This window comes from Gossypium hirsutum, chromosome A10 (genome assembly GCF_007990345.1).
Source record: "Gossypium hirsutum isolate 1008001.06 chromosome A10, Gossypium_hirsutum_v2.1, whole genome shotgun sequence".
NCBI lineage: Eukaryota > Viridiplantae > Streptophyta > Magnoliopsida > Malvales > Malvaceae > Gossypium > Gossypium hirsutum.
Window position 1 is genome coordinate 6,394,491 of NC_053433.1, and position 18,836 is coordinate 6,413,326.

Sequence of the window (18,836 nt, forward strand, 5' to 3'; positions counted from 1 at the left end):
ATTTGAGAAAAGAGAAATTAAATTAAATTACTAAAGAAATGCATTCATTTTTTAGTAAAATAAAATATTATTTGCTTCAAACTTTGATCTAACACAATTCTGATGGTAAATTAAAGTCTTTTAGACACTAAATAAGCATGTTTTCAAGCCATTTTATATCATTTTGTTACGTTTTCTATTTTCAGTAGCTTAAATTTAATTTTAGTAAAATAAGTGTTTTTACTCATATTTTGGAAAAAATAATGACCCATTGGGCCAATACGGGCTTAGGTAAGAACTGACGAGCCAATTTAGTGTGCAAGACACCAATTTCAGGCTAAGAAACACAAGGAATGACTTCAATGTAGTGACACTAGAATGTAGTGTCACAACATCTAACTTTGAAGCATATTAAGAGCATCAACGACTTTAGTGTTGCAACACCAACATGTAGTATCGTGACACCCAACTCAGAAGCCACAGAAATCCCATTCGATGTCCAATGTCGCGACACCATTTTGATGGAAGCTTAAAATACTACAAGGGTGTTGCAGTCCACACAACCTTAATTAACTTGTTATTCAACTCTTACTTACCTAATTAGGTTATAATACATGAATTCTATATATAGTAACTTAAGACAATGGATTCTGGGGGCCTTCCATACAATCTTTCATACTTTTAATTTAGGTTTTCTGTTTAGTTTAAGTTTATTAAGTTTGTTTAATTAGAAGATCCTATTCCAAAATTAGATAACCACGAGCGAAAGATGTTCTAGATACGCGCTTTCATCGTCATATATATGAGCATTCTCTTCCTTTATTCTATTATTTATAGTGTTTGTTAATTTTATTAATTGAATGTGTGTATAAATATTGGAATTTATTTTGTGCTTTATATTTATCTTACATGAATTAGTTGCTTGTTGATTAATTGATTAAGTAAATAATAACCTAAAATTGAGTATTTATTCGAGAGTACTTAGTATACTAGGAAGTGACACCCCTAGTAGAAGATCTAAACAGGTGAAACTGAGAGGGTATCCTATTGAGTAGAATTCATACCAAGCGGTGAGACCGAGAGCGTATTCCTACCTAAGGGTGGTATATACTTAATTGAATGTAATTATTGACTTAATTAACGATCAGGGTTACAATTGATTCTAGGCTAAAGGGGGCTCGCGTAGTCAACACTAGGAATAAGAGAAACCGATAGTTAACTTAAGGTTAGTTTTAGTTTAAGTTAAATTAATTAATTAGTTTTATTATTGTTTTGGATACACACTACTAATTCAAACCTCGACTAGATTAGTACTTACTTTCTGTAATTGATTTAATAGTGATTTTCTCCAATCAACAATCCATTGGGTACGATCCTTAGAATACTTACCAAATGTTTCTGTCGAAACCATTTTTTAAAGTTTTGGAAAAAATAAGGATCGACTTTAAAAAGCAAATTATGGAGTCGCCACCGACCCTTTTTTGAGGTGTAATCAGATCACCTTGAGGTTGATCATTTTAATAAAACATTTGATTTATTAAAATAATAATTTTAGGTCTACGAAAATTGAGAAAAAGGGTTCGGGAGTCGGTTACGCACGAGGAAGGGTTAGCACCCCGTAACGCCCAAAATTGGTACCAATTGATTATTGAATGTCCTATCCTTGAAAATTTAGGAAAAAAAATTAAAATACGATTCCTTTAAAAATGTATGAACAATTCGAATTGAATTTTAAGGTTCACTTGCTCCAAAGAAATAAAATATCGCATCCAGCACGTTAGGACACGACACTTTAAGTCTTCAAAGACAGAGATCACCTCATAATTTCCAAAACACGCAACGAACTCTTAAAAGGGTACTCCGTTATTTGGCAAAACGGAAAAACGAAATCCAACACGTTAGGGCATGATTTCTCGAATTTCCAAACACGAAACATTGCCTTATTTTGAAGAGTTTTCGAATAAGCAATTGTGAAACCGGCTCAAAATATATTCGCTTGGTTTACTTGAAGGTAAAAAGAATTGATATTGGGGGATAAGTTAAAATTTTAAATCATGATGCCATAACAAGAAATAAAGAAAACATAATTATAAACGTGAAACAGTAATATGTGAATACGAATTAAAAACCAAAAAAACACGTGATATACAAAACAACATGAAAACTAGGAACCAATATAACGCAAAACAATTTAAAAACCATATGAACAATATATAAAGGAATAACATATATTAGAATTCAAAATAGCTCATACGTATAAAAAAACGAATAATATATAAGTGATTATTAAAGTATGTATTGAAATGAATAATATGTAACACAATTTAAAATGAACAAATGACACGTATTTATATGAAAATAATAAATGAAAATAATATATATACAAAGATACCAAAGCAACTAAAATAAACAATATAAAATAGGATCCATAAAAGAACCAAATTATACAAATAATTTTAAAGAAAAAATATATAAAAATAAATTAGAAGAAAATATTTACATGACAGATTTGGAAAGAAAATATACATTAAAGATTTTAAAGAAACTATACAAATAAAATACCATAGAATTAAAAATATAAAAACATTTGAAATAAACACAAACACATCATAAAATAACCTTAAGCGGCATTGATTATATATAGATTTAAAAGGAAACATGCAATCATAAACAGATTCAAAAGAAAATACATAAAATAATATATAAAAAATATATATATACAAAAACATAATATACAACAATTCAAAACTAATGAAAAAAAAACATATATATTAGTGCAAAAAAACAAAACAATATAGATAATATACCAAACCATAAATAGATACGCATAGATAAATAATATTGTAAAATACAAACAACTTAATAAAAATAATATATGCATAAAGGAAGGAGATTAAGCAAAAAATAATAATAATTGAAATGAACAGTATATAGAAAGATTTGAAATAAACAATAATAAAATAGAAAAGTAATAAAGAAATCAAAGCAGGGACAAATTTGAGATTAAAGTAAAATCTGAGATCTAAAAACTAAACATCACATTAACAAGGGGAACCAAATTGAATGTGCATGAGAAAGAGGGGGACTGATCGGGAAATTATCCCCGAACCCTCAAGCGTGACACCTTAATGCGGACTCAAATGAATCACGGAAAAAAAATGTGGCAAAATTGAAACATAAAAATGAATGAATTTGAAATAACAAAGAAAGAAGAAGGACCAAATGTGAAAATAAACCGTTTAAAGAAATTAGGCGTGTAGACCAAGTCAAAAAGGCTGTCAGTTCCTTCTCCCCATGCTATTCCCTTTATTGCTTTAATGAATCCATTTCCTTTTTGGTCAAAAACGTTTTAACCTTTGTTTCTAAGGAAAAAAAAAACTTTATTATTCTCTCAACTCACACACCCCAGCTGAAGGCCAAACTTCAACCACTCTAAAGTCCGACTATGGCGAACGGAATCGAGCCCTCCGATGACGTGAATGCAACTCCAGTGAGTCCCCCTCTTTTCTCTTATACGCGTTTATATTAAATCTGAATGAAATAGGAAAAAAAAGCATAAATAAATTACAGTAATAATCACCTTAGAAGTATATTTTGACTGCTTTCTATTAATCTTTGTATGTATTTTGTATACACTTTATCTGAAAAAAGAATGAAAAAAAAAAAACCCTATACAATGAAAAATTTGAAGGCTTTATAGCCAAATACTAACAGTTACTTGCTACTCTCTCGCTCAAGTTGCAGATCGTGGAGGAGAGCGTCATGGGGCATGATGCATGCTACACACTGGCTAGGAGTCGTGCTTGATGTGCCGACGTGCGTGGTGGAGAGGTGCTGATGGTTGTGAATGGAGAACGTGGGCACATGGTGAAGGGAGGCAGTTTCCTTCTTTGCTGGAAAGAGAGAAAAAAAAATGTGTGGGCTAAGGGTTTTTTAAAATTTGGGCTTTTGTTTATTTGGACTTATTTAATATTTTGTTTGTTTCTTTTTTTTTGGTTTTTGTATGTTATGGGCCCGGGCTAAAAATTGGGTCTATAACTGTCTCTCTTTGCTCGTTGTTGTGTAACAAGAACGGAACAAAGACCTAAAAGGACCAATTTTGCCCGATCTTGTTGAATCTTTGACTTTTTTGGTGCTCATCTTCTTCAAGTAGTCTTACAACAACTTCAAGAAGATAAAGTTTGTGACTTCAACCTGTTCCACTGCAACTTCAGGGAGACAAAGCCGGTGGCTAAAATCTGCTCCATAGTAGATACATGGAGACAAGACTCGCCATCTTCGATCTGCTCCATAGCCGATACATGGAGATAAGATCTGTAACTTTCAGTCTGCTTCCTGCAACTTCAAGAAGATAAGACCTATATCTTCAATCTGCTCTCTTGCTACCTTAGAGAGATAAGGTTGGTGGCTAAAATCTGCTCCATATTTGATACACAACCTGCTCTCTTGCTATCTCAGAGAGATAAGACTGGTGGCTAAAATCTGCTCCATAGCCGATACACAACCTGCTCTCTTGCTACCTCAGAGAGATAAGGCTGGTGGCTAAAATCTGCTCCATAGTCGATACATGGAGATAAGACTCGCCATCTTCGATCTGCTCCATAGCCGATACATGGAGATAAGATCTGTAATTTTCAGTATGCTTCCTGTAACTTCAGGAAGATAAGACTTGTATCTTCAACCTGCTCTCTGTAACTTCAGAGAGATAAAACTGGTGGCTAAAATCTGCTCCATAGCCGATACATGGAGATAAGACTTGCCATCTTCGATCTGCTCCATAGCCGATACATGGAGATAAGATCTGTAATTTTCCGTCCGCTTCCTGCAACTTCAGGAAGATAAGACTTGCATATTGAGCCTGCTTTACTGCAACTTCAGAGAGATAAGGCTGGTGGCTAAAATCTGCTTCATAGCCGATACATGGAGATAAGACTCATCATTTTTGATCTGCTTCATAACCGATACATGGAGATAATATCTGAAATCTTCGGTCTGCTTCCTGCAACTTCAGAAAGATAAGACCTGTATCTTCGACCTGCTCTCTGTAACTTCAGAGAGATAAGGCTAGTGGCTAAAATCTGCTCCATAGCCGATATATGGAGATAAGACTCGCCATTTTTTATCTTCTCCATAGCCGATACATGGAGATAAGATCTGAAATCTTCGGTCTACTTCCTGCAATTTCAGAAAGATAAGACCTGTATATTCAACCTGCTCTCTGCAACTTCAGAGAGATAAGGCTGGTATCTTCACCGATGTCGCTACACTGTCCTCTGGGACATGTCCTGTAGACTCGGTTTCATATATCTATGCTTATGCCAAATAATTAGGATGCTATGACCGAAATGAATCAAATACTCCTAACTAGATGTGATGCTTATGTCAAATAATTAGGGTGCTATGATTGAAATGAAATCAAATGCTCTTAACTAGATGTGCTATTGTATGAATGCAGAAATGTCATAAGAATGATTCCTTTTTAAAATCTTAAAGTGTCATCACTCGCTATCCATTAGAGTTTTTTCACTGTCGTATTATACTGTCTTCCTGTTCGACTAGCATTTCCAACGAAAACCCATAGAAACAACCTATTTTGCTTAACTGACTTGCCCCACTGTAGTTTCAAAATCTCTTCCACTGTACCTTTTGGGACATAGGGTTTGTATCTCCCAGTGCAACTTCAGAGGAATAATCATTTGATTTCTTCTATCCATCTTGCTGCAACTCAGAGGTATAGGATTTGCATCATCTTCAATCAATTTGATCTGTTACACCATTCCCTGAGTATAATGAAAAGATGTATATGCCTGATATCTGCATTAATACAGAATACCATTTTCTTTTTCTTGAGAATAATCTCATTACTCGTTCTTTACCGGGATTACGACACCAATGTAATTTTTTGGTCAACCAATGTCTTTGATAGGAAACCTAAGGAGATAATTTCAATTCGGGCTTAAATATTTCCAACCCTCAAGCTTGGTGAGTAGACAATAGTCCCGTTTCAGGTTCTTATATTATTTAGAAACGTCCAGAGTAATATGCGAAACTCCTTTTATGAAAGTGTTATTAGTCCATTAATCATTATTTCAATACAAAATGCTTGAAAAAAAATCATAACAACGGACCAGAAACATAGCTCGAAGCAAGTAAGTTAACCAATGATGGCAAAATGCAATTAAGAAGGAAATTTATTGGGATGTATATTGAAAAGAATAAGATAATAAAAAATATCGGATTCAAAAATAGGTAAAATGAAAAACTAGGTTCCCCAGATATCGCAGCTTGGGCTTCTTTGTACCAACTTCTTTAGGACCACTTTGAGCTCAATTCGTGTTTAGGAGATCTATAGTACTTTATCGATGCCCCAAGACGTAACGTACCTCCTCTTCATTGATTCCAGCATAGCAATATTACCATATGCCTCATCTTTGGTCAAAATTTGAATTGCCTTTTTCGGGTTTTCAATTCAAAACCCTTTGGTCTCAAGGCGCCCTTTGCGGGTTTTCGCCTTAGCCTCTCCTTTTTCTTTTCCTTTTCTTTTTTTGCGTTTTTTTAAAACTATTAACTGTGACTGAATCTGAGTTCACCGGATTGGGTAGGTCCTTTCCATCTATTTCGTTTAATATCAATGCTCCTCCAGAATAGGCATTCTTTACTACATAAAGTTCCTCTCAATTTGGCATATTTCTTCCTTTGAAATCCTTCTATATAGGAATGATCTTCTACAATATCAAGTTCCCCTCATGGAATTCTCTAGGATAAACCTCTTTGTCATAAGCCCACACCATTTGACTGTGGCGAACATTCCTTAAATTCGACTGTACATATCGAGATCAGATTCATTCTGCCTCATCTCATTTTAATTCTGACAAGACTCAGAGAAAAGGAATCTTGTTTTCAAAACCATTTTTATCCCATAAACTAATGAGCAATTTGTTGCCCCAGCAAAGATCCTGGTTAACATTCAATAAGCATAGAGGGTAAATGGTAACTTCTTCATGCCAATCCTTACAAGTATCGGTCACCTTCTACAATATCTTTTTGTTGTTTTTGTTTTTGTTTTTTCCTTCTCTTTTTTGTTTTTTCTTTTGGCCGCCTTTGCTGTATTAGGATATGACGTCTTTTTTTAACAAACTGTAAACTTTTGACATTGTGCAGTTGTATTAGGCATGATCTTTTCTGACATTACTTGTCGGCACTCTTTTTTTGAAATTTGACGACTACCGATTTTGTAATATTGGCATAGAAGTGACCCTCACCCTCTTCATGAAGTCATCGAAGACCACCAAGATAAATCGAAGCATATTAGATGAGAATAGCCTGATAACATCCATGCCCCACATATAGAAAATCTATAAAGAAATGAATAAGGCATATGAATATTGTCTCACTAAATAGCTTATGCAATCCCCTTCCATGGTGGATCAATAGTACCCAAACCTCATGATTAGCGTGGCTACCATGAAACTATTAACATGTGTCTGTCTGACACCGTATAGACATTTTCCATCCTCAAGTCTTAGTATCCCAGGTATATCTTGACATGATTATGCGAAGACATCTTTGAATTCATGGAGTATACCCAATAGCGATTCGCTTTGTCTTCATGGTAATCCAGGCACTGATCTTTACCTCTTGCTCATAATGTCCACTAACCCCTTGTAGAGTAGGATCTATTTTTTATCATGTTCTACCATCCTTAACAAATTAGGAGATAAGCTACAATCTCTATCATCTTTCAAAGTCCTGAGATCCGCTTAAACACATATCTCACTCCAAAAGGGAGTCAGTTACAGCGTTGCTCCTGTCGTTGATATTTGGGGACCTATTGTAGGTATAAAGGCATACTTTCCAAGAATAAATGATTCTAAGGATGATTATTTGTAAGATATAATCATTAATGAAGCATATTTAAAAGACAGTCCAAAGAACAAAAGAATATATAAAGAATGAAAGAATATTTGCTTAAAAAGAATGCATTTTATTGAAATAAAAAATTTGGGAGCAAGCCTATTTCACAAAAGGATTCTTATTGGTTCTAGGCCTAAAGCAAAAAGCGTGTTTTGAATATTACTCTAGATTAGCTCTAAAAATACAGGGATCTCTTCCCCAGTCCCATTGCTCAAAACACTCCCAAGTACATAAGGGTTTGGAAATTTTCATTTCCTGGTTCCCTTTTCAGATATATCATTCAGATGTTTAGAATACTTACCAAACGTTTCGTTGTAAACAAACTATATTACAAATTGACCCGCATACTTGCGGACACGGCTGCTTAATTTTATATCTTTTTGTTGTAGCATTTCTAGTCCAGATGTTTGCGTGTCTAACAACAGTGAAGTTGTTGGTGTCGTTGTTGGGGATTGTGGTGGTGATAATTGTTATTAAATTAATTACTTTGTAAAATAATATTGATCAAAAGATGAATAAGCTAAATAGCGTGTTAAATTTTATTTTATTTTATTGTTCATTGTTTTTTCTTATTTTTATTTTGTTAGTTACTTTATTGATTTTTTTATATCTAATCATGGGTGAATTTTATGGCACCCCAAAACTGGTTGGAACGAAACGGAACAGACCGACTTGAATCTGGAATGTCACATTGCCACTTATGTGACTCTCTTCACCGGTTATCCAAAAACACCATAAAATCAACCATCACACCATCAAACCATGCTTAATCAAGAATTTCTAGCCATGCAAGCCAAAATCATGCTTCAATTAACACAAAATAGCAATTTAAGAACATAGGTAAAATCGTCATTTTGCACAACACTGGCGAAAAACACGTAAATCATAAAATTAATCCAACAAGTGTCTTGGGGATTTTATTTTAAACCATTTGTGAAAATTTCATCTTAAAATGACATTTAAAGCTCACTTAAATTTAAAACCAAATTTAAGGACTAAAACGTAAGTTTTAAAAAATATACAAATAAAATATTTTAAGAAATTGAAGTTAAAATATTGAAATTCAATGTTTAAATACATCTCATGTAATTTTTCAAAGCATTTCGTGGTTTTTAAGGTCTCCAATTGTATTGTGTAAAAATCAAGACTTATTTGCAATAGTTTCAAAATATGCCCAGAACACTCTGAAAACTATGTCACGACCACATGATTTTCACGTCGCGACATCGAGCCCTCGTCACTACATTCTACAGGTATTGTCACGACATTGATTGGAAAAAATTGTAGAAAAATTTCAACACTTACATATAACACTTTGACACTCAAATGCACATACCAATTCGTAGTTTCATGCCATTTTCCCTATTCTAACATATCATATAGCATACTTAAATCATATTAATCATGCTTAAGGTGATATATTAACAAGCTTTGGCATCCAAATCATCACCTAAGCTAACATACTATTCTAAAGTCTCAAACCAATTTGCTCAACATAGTAAATTTGCATAAAAAAACAATTTAAAGTCCAATAAAGGTACATACCTAGCCATTTGGTTATTATGCATCTGCCCAAGCCCTCAACATATTATTTAAGCCATTTTAACCGTAGTTTAACTAAGCATCTAACGTACTTCATGCAATCATCCAAGCAATTAAAACATCCACAAAATAGTTATAAAAATCGTTAAATAGTCCATGAAAAATCCATTTACAAACCAAAACAAATCCAAAGTCTAATCCCTTAATATAAACCCACATTACCATCCCTTATTAACCAAATCCATCTCACATGTATAACCAAGAGCCCTTTGCTTTTGGATCTCAAGCTTGCCCACTTTACCACTCCAAACAAGCTATTTCTTTGCAAAAATAAACACAAAAGAGTGTGACCTTAACCAAGCTCAATAACTACTCAAGATGCTACAATAAAGCACAAACACCAGAGTTAAAACAAGCATGCTAAATACATTTATCACATAGCATCATCAAACATCATATCATATTAATATATTGGCAACTTGTGAAGATGAAAATGCATAATAATGGCTCTCATTGGATACGCAGATCTCCATCACACTATGACTCCAAAGAGTCTACATGTCTTAAGTAAGTGTAGCATAAAGCTAACACTCTCCAACAAACCAACATGTCCTATGAATGGAGCAATGCTCTACATTCCCTTATCCCTTCACATGTTCCAAATATATCCAATGTTTTCAGAGGTTCACAAGGCTAATATATCCATTTCACACATTTATTTTCTGGTTTATGCACACTACACATATCATGCTTTACCATGGCCAAACACTTACACTTTTTCACATATTGCACTACAAGTGCACTTTGCTCATTGAGCCAAATTTACTTTCATATCAAAGATGTGTGCATAATACCAACTATCCACATTAGTTATCCATAAGGCATATTCAGTCATATATCCAATAAATATATGCACATCCCTCACTTTAGCATATTATAACACAACTAAGCTTGTTTATAGAATAACAAATATTAAGTAGGAAAACTTACTTCAAGGACTTAGAATAGATGATTTTATCACCTAGGCCCCATTTAATTCCCTGTTTTGTGCATTAACTATAGCACACAAGATCACTTACCTTTAGCAACTAGCTTCCACAACAAGCTCAAGTTAGCTTTTGTTTGCTTTTGTCCTTGCTTTGTAGAGACTCCCACATTAGTTGACACTTTACATACACATTAAAACATTACAAAAGAATTACAAAGGAATTATAAACAACAACAACAAATAAGATTAATTCATTCTAAAATCACAAATCAAAACTTTTAGATATTTATACCGAAAACTTACCTAGTTTTGTCGAAAATACAATTTCACCACTCAAATCCTATTTCTAAACCTTAATTTTGATCGTAATATTCCTAAATGTCATCTAATTACATATTTGAACCCTCAATTTTTTCCAATTACGTGGATCTCATGTTTTCGAAAAAAATCAAGCCAAAAGAGCTTTAAAGTGAAAAGATCATTCAAATATTTCAAAATTACTAAAATATTTATTAAATTAGAATTATAAACCTTCTAATAGGTTCAAAATAATTTGAAAATAACTTTGAAACGGTACTTTAACTTAATAAAATGAGATTCGCCATTTTCAAGCTTGAAATCAACTTAAAATCAAAGGATCTATTGAAATCGTGAATTAATTGATTAAAACTCAATTTAAAAACCTAACACACTTAGTTTAATCATGAAAAGTCGGAATGTTACCTCAATTTTGCAAAATTGACGAGTTATGAAGCTAATTCGAGTTCGAACATGTGAAGAACTCTAGAGAAATTGAGGATGAAGTCAAAGTATTCTTTGAAATTGGAAGGAGATTTTGTGTTTGGCAAAATTTTTAAAGAGATGAAGAATGGGAGGGAATAAGATGATGGGGGTTTTAAATAACCAATCAATTTTTAAAAATTGGGCAACTACCCCTTTAACCACCTCAAGTTTTCTTTCTTTTCCAAATTGGTCATTGGTTTTCAATTAAAGCCAATTTCAAAATTATTTTCAAATCAAATCTTGTTTTTAGAATTCGTTTTAACCAAATTAATTCCTAAACACTTAATCTTAATTTCTTAACCTAAAATTTTAATTATACTTATATTAATATTTTATTTAATTAATTCCTAATTATTTAATTATCCAACCTAATTACGGTTTTCGGTTCACTAACCCCCGATTTACTAACCCAATTCTACTAATTCGATTTTTGGAATGTGACAAATTTAATGATGATAATTATTGGTGGTACGATGAATGGTTCGTTAACGGAGGATTACGTTGGGTGAACGGAGCTTCGATAAACCAGTGGAGTTATGATGAAGATGATAATATGTGAATATTCAACCAAACCTCATGGTGATTCGTATGATATGTCTTCGTGGTGCAATGAAGGGTATGTTAACAAATGACCGAGTTGGGTAGAAAAAGCTTCAACGAATCAATGGATTCACGACAAAAAACATGATATGCTCGAATATTTAGCCCAACAAGAATTAGACTTAATCATGGATGATGATGTATATAGGTATTTGAACGAGAAACATAGGAACAAACAAAGATCAAGTCGGTTGAATGGAGCTTCGACCAATTGAGTTATAATCGAGAATATGAGCAACGAAGTGCCTTAATCATTGGTGAGGTTGATGATGAGCTCGATTGGTGGAAAGACTGGTTCATCAAAGGCGAATCACGTTGGAGCCTCAACGAATGGAGTGATGATAACGAGTATTCATAAAAACCTCCTTATGAGTCAAAGAAATATGGAGCTTTTTTCATCGATCTAGAATACCAACCTAAACTAGAGAAAATCCAAAAATGGGTAGACCAATTAGAGGAACTTTCCAAAATAAAGTAGAAATAGAGACTCCAATAGAAGAGGTTGGGTGTGATGTTCCCAACTCTGATCATGAGGACCATCGTATCATCGTCAACCACCTTAAATTAAATGATAATAGTCAGCAAGGGTATGGAATTGGATACCATGAGAATGGGTTGAATATGTCGAAGGTGTCACTGGTCCAATTGACATAGCAGTAGATGTAGAGGTAGAGGTGGAGATAGCATTGCCAACTGACATGGAATTTAATCTGATTTTGAGTGAAAATGTAGCCGTGTCGATACACTCTCTGGCCATAGTTCAGGAGATGCCAATTGAAGAAGTCGAGGAGTTTATATCATTTTCATTCGATAATAGAGGTAAAGCTTAGACTAACAGAACCTTATGTGACCTTGAGGTGAGGAAGTTCGAGGTAATAAAACCCCAAACCACATTTTAGGGTTGGCTTGTAATGTGGATTTCGCACTGGTCAAAAATAAGGCAACATTAGTGAATCGACCGAAGGGGCTAGCTTACATCTCTCGGTGGAGGAACAAACGACGAATCAAAGTGTCAAGAACCAATAGATCTTTCTTGGTGGCGATACGAATCGTCCCATTTTTTTAAAGGACTTTTATTTTCTATTTTAATTTTTGCTTGTTAATTTTTCTTATTTTTCTATGTTTATTTGTAGTATTAATCATAGTTGTTTGTAGTTATGTACACAGCAAGTGTGATATCATGAAGTGACAGAATCGAAAAACTGAAAAAGTCTGAAACTGGACTCGATCTCACGGCATTGCACCCCGAGGCCATGAAACCTAAGTTGGAAAGCTACATATATTGAGAAGCCAAGTTTTATCTGAAATTCTTTATGTTTACGATTTGTTATCCATTGTACACACTTCTTTTTTATTTTTTTATTTTATAGTATTCTATGTCATATTTATAGTCATAGAGTTTTCTGTAGGCACTTTTCTGTGTAGGAACCTCGCATGAGGAGGCACTACAATATCGAACAAAACGCGCAAAATGAGAACAACCCAACTAACTTTGCGACACTCTCACGAAAAATCAAGTAGTCTTTTCTCTTATCTTTTGGGTGCACATTAGGGATAATGTGCCAACTAAAGTGTGTGGGGGTAACATAGAAATTGTTATGTCGGGTTACCTGTTCGGGCTAAACCTTTAAAATGACATCAGGTTACCAGTCTAGGCTAAACTTGTGTAACATGTATCTTTGAGTTCGCATCAAATGCTGGATCTCGGAAATCATATGAAACCAATCCATAAAAATGTGTACAAGATCCTATTGACATGTCAATCGTATCCTAACATTTACTAAGTTCACCCGAGAATCTTTATCATATATACATTCTTTACAATTTAGTCTAACTCTTACCTTTATACCAATTTGCCATAAGCAATTCACAATCAAGCATAAATACACAAATCAAATGCATAACAATTTTAAAAAAATTATACCGTATGAACTTACTTGGTCAAAACAATAAACAAGTTGAATTTGCAGGGGCTAATCGACAATTTTTACTTTTTCGCGATTGTTTTTGGTTTGATTCAATTCTCGATCTAAAAAACTATTTTAGAAAATTAATCAATGCCAAATATTTTCATGTTATGCCATGATGTGTATGAACCTATATAATTTTATTTTTACGATATCCCTAAATTTTTACATTTTATTCATTTTAGTCCCTAAAATCGAAATAACTACATCTCTCAATTTTGAGCCTTAATTTACAATCTGATTTCAATTACATCCATTAGAGATCCTATACTATCTATTTCTATCAAGATTTCATAATAGATTTACAATTTATTCACTTTAGTCCTTATGTACAAAAATTAATAATTAAACTTTACAGTCTAGTTTTTTTTTCACATCCAAGCTTAAAATCTATCAATTTAACACCAATTTCTTGAAGAAATCATCAATGTAAACTTTCAAAAATTTTAATATTTTTTTCAAATTGGTACATGGACTAGCTAAATTAAGCTCCCATGATCTCAAAAACATAAAAATTACAAGAAAATGGCTTGGAATTTCTTACCAATCAAGGGTTGAATGTTAAAAGCCAAGCTTGGTTTTTCTCTTTTCTTTTCTTTGTAGATTCAGTGTTTGAAGAATGAAGAAGATGATCATCTTCTTTTCATTCCACTTATTTTGTTGTTTTTATATATGTTTTATACATTAATTAATTTATTAATCATTTAATTAACTTAATAAACCTTAATCAATTAAATTTAATCTCATTTAACTGAAATTAGTGGATGTTAACATCATCCTCCACTAATTGATGAACTAAAATGGTTTGTTTACCATTTTGAATCCCTAGGTAATTAAAATCTACAACGATAAGACTTTTACAATGTAATCCTGTACCATAATTAACTATCAATTCGACAAAATTTCTAAACTAAACTTTATAAAAATTTTAAAAATAAATTCATAAATATTAATATTTACAGACTCAAGTTATGAAAATGGGATTTCGGAATTTCTTTTTCTGGTACCACTAAAAATCGGGCTATTACATTTGGGGTACTCTGCTACAAAGTTGCAACATTGCTTTTCACCACATCGCGGCATTATGATTCAAGGAGTGTCGTCATGACATTTTCTTTTGCAATGTTGCGACATTTACTTACAAAGTTGTAAAATCCCTAAAACCCCATTGCTTGTGAATAATGATATTTTAGGAATATAAATGTTAGATTTTTTAGAGTAAAAAAAATGTGATTTATTAGTGTTAGCAGGGAAGGTAGCTAGATATTGGAAGGAGTTGAAAAGACTTATATATTAAGAGATATTAATCCAAAGTATAGATTAAATTGTAATGTTGTGAAAAGTGTTGGGGTCAAAGTGTGAAATTGAAAATATAAAAAGATTAAATTTAATTAGATGGAAAGAGTGGAAGAAATAGAAGTGCAATTTTACCAAAAGTGAATAGTCTCAATTGAGGAATTTTAGAGATTTTCAAGGGTGAAAAAGGAATTTCTTAAATATAGTTATGTAGAAAAATCTTATACATGTTGTCAACATCTCCACCTTGGATCAAATTGGAAAGGGAGATGAAATCTCAACCATTTGATGAAAATCATGATTAAATTATTTTTATATTATATTATAATATTTTATTAATTAAATTAATTAGATATTTTTATTACAATTACATAGAGACTTTATCCATTCTTCATACTTCACACGTCACTACCCTTGCCCATGAAAGAAACTTATCATTTTATTATAATTCAGTCCCTTAACCATTAAGCTTTGGCTAAAAGCCATCAATTTTCCATAGAAATTCTTAGTCAAATCAAGGGTACAACATCATAGCAATGTTATATTCAAGTGGAGAAGTAGTATGTTCATGTTAGAAGAGAAACGAAATCAAGTTTAAGTGAAACTCTAAAGGTTTAAGGTAAGATTTTCATGAGTTAATGAAGTTAATATGTTTATTTCAAGTGAAAGTGCCTGGAAGAGATATTAGATTAGTGTTTTGATTATGTATTTTATGTGTATTTTATTTAAACATGAAGAGAGAGATAAAGAAGTGGAACCAAGTGGTGTAGACAAAAGAAAACAAGTAGTAAAAGATTGAAGCAAGGTAGAAAAAGACATACATAGAATTTATATGTTGGAATTTATACTTGATTATGTTCATAAATTATGAAAAAGAGTTTAACTGAAGTGATATTTGTTGGAACAAATTCGGTTTGAAGACGGTTTTCTTGCATAATAGAAAAATAAAATTTTAAAAATCGAGCCGGTTTTTGATATTTATAGCAATAAACTTTTTCTTGAAATCACACCTGTGTTTTGGGCTAGACAGATCCTAGACATTTTCGGCTTTCAATTGATCGGCCTTCTCCGCTATTCCCGTACCACGAATTATTTTGAGTGTGGGCTTGAACAATTTTGAATCAAACACAAAACCAGAAAATTTTTCTATACTTTTAGTGGGAAAATAAATCTCTCTCTTAATAGAAACTGGTAAAATTGTTATTCCTAGATAATATAATTTATTCTAAAAATAATTTTCCACTACTTTTTACTAGAATAACAATGTAGAAAACTTATGTGAAACTTGTGTTTCTTTTATTGTGTTGATCTATTTTAAACCCCTACTAGTGCCATCAATTTATAGAGAGAATTTGAAGAATCCTGGTTGAACTAAAAAATATTTATATAATAGTAAAATCTAATATTATTAGGGAAAGGGGTGGCAACCCTAGCTAAATTTTACTAGGGTTTGTCGTCCCCTTGTATTCAATATAAGGGGATTGAAGTTCTCCTATATTAGGTTTAATTATATGTGTTTCCTAGAATTTTAGCCCCACACATTATAATTTAATCTAGCAAATACATATTTTTCTATTTCCTTAAATAAATATTATTTATTAAATTAATTTAAATAAATTAATTTTTTAATTAAATAATTTTTTCAACCCAATTCTATCAACGATCAATATGTACTTTATTATGGTACACATACTTTCATAAAATGTTCAATGCAGTACTTGTACTTTGAAAATGTATAATATAGTACTTGAATTATCGATGTGTTTTATTATAGTACCTAGTGTCAACACCATTAGTGAATTGCTAAATCAACTAATGAACAGGCGACATGTAGAATTCTTTCCCCAAATCATGACGTTCACATAGATAATATAACAATATTATATGAAAAACTAAATTAAAAAATAAATAATTAAGCATATGGTTAGTAAAAAAGAAGTAAATATTAAACTTACATCAACAAAAACGTAATCTTTTCCATTTAAGTAAATGATGATATTTTCTAAAGAGTTTTTCATTTGAAATAATATTTTTAATTGGTTTTTAAATAAAATTTTATTATTGTCCATGAAAGTACATGTATTTTCATGTAAGTTTAATATTTAGTATTTTTTATTAACCAAATCTTTAGTTATTTATTTATTTTAATTTTTTAAATTTTATTTAGTTTTTTTACATAATGTTATATTATTCATGTGGATTTGATGATTGGAAAAAATCTACTTGTCAAATTTCATTGGTTGGTTTAACAATTCACTTACGTTATGAGCAAGAAGTGCCATAATAAAACACATATTGATAGTTTAGGTAATACATGGGAAATTTTTAATATAAGTACCACATTTGACATTTTATGAAAGTACATGGACCATAATAAAACACATTTTGATAGTTCAAGTACCATATTGGATAATCTCAAAGTACAAGTATCACATATTGATATATATATTTGAAAATTTTGCCTCGAACATATACTTATTTTTTTATACAATTGCAACTACTAGAGGTGAGATCAGTTTAGCTTGGTCAAGTTTTTTTTTTTTTCGAACCGTCTATCATAACTTGCGGCTTAGTTTTTGATTTTTCATGTCAATTTTTTTTATATTTATTTTGACAAAATGAACTTTGTTTATGACTTATAGGTATCACATGGTAAAGTTTCAAACTAGTTTTTTTTTTAATAAATATTCCTAAAAGATAAATTTTCAAGTAAATAAAAACAACCAATAACTTTTATATGTTTTTTTTAAAAAAATATATAAAATTTTTATGTTATTTTCACTATTTTAAAAATAAAATATTTTTTACATCAAAAAATATAAATAATTATAAATTAAAAAAAAGGAATTTGATTCGATTTGAGTCACGACTATTTTTAACTTGTGTTTCATTAATTGTCCAAACATTTTATATTAGGTTGTCTTTCAAATTTTTTTACTCACCTATATTTATTATCACCTAAACTCATTTTAAATCCTTAATTTATAAAATAATATCTATTTAGACACATTCGAATCCACACAATTTTAATTGTTACAATAACAGCAGCTTCAACTAAACTAAAATTTAATCAAATACATACAATTTTTTTTAGGGAAACCACATACACTTAAATATTCTAAAACAACTTAATAATTAATTTTGTTTTAGTCGATTCTATCAAATGGAATGTTAAATAAGATAATTTGTAATTCGAAATAATTTGAAAATATTTAAATAATAAATTTAATATTTTTAATTACACAAAGTAAATTTTGATATATTGTTATTTATTTACGAGTAATAAGTAGAATTTCGAGTTTATTGGAGTAAGAGTCAGTTCTGCATTGTTTTTCAAAAGCACTTCTGGCTCCAAAAACACTTCTGGAAGAAAAGCTGTGTAGAACAAGCTGCTTTTGGCTAAAATTTTTAGCTTTTCCTCTCCCAAAAGCACTTTTAATGCTTAATTATTTTTTCACCCCTCCAATACCATAGTACTTTTTCTTTTTTTTTGGCACTTAATTACAAATGTGTTAAAATCATTAATTAAAAATAAAAAAATAATTTTTAAAATACTAATTACAAATATTTAACAGTTATATTTAAATATTTAAAATATAGTTTATATATTCTAATTAAATTTTATAAATAATTAATATTTATTGCTTAAAAATATTTAAAATTTATATTTTATATATTAAAATATTAACAAGAAGTTATAATAATTTTTTTATATTCTTACTAAAATATAATAATATTAACTAATTTAAATATTATTTAAATACATA

General features: G+C 31.2%; 1 long non-coding RNA gene across 1 annotated transcript; it reads left to right on the top strand.

Annotated features, from left to right (window-relative positions):
* Window positions 1–2,959: 2,959 nt before the first annotated feature.
* Window positions 2,960–4,086, top strand: LOC107918848 (uncharacterized). Its single transcript, XR_001690266.2, has 2 exons — window positions 2,960–3,469; window positions 3,724–4,086. It is a non-coding gene; the product is annotated as an uncharacterized lncRNA (long non-coding RNA).
* The last annotated feature ends 14,750 nt before the right edge of the window (window positions 4,087–18,836 follow it).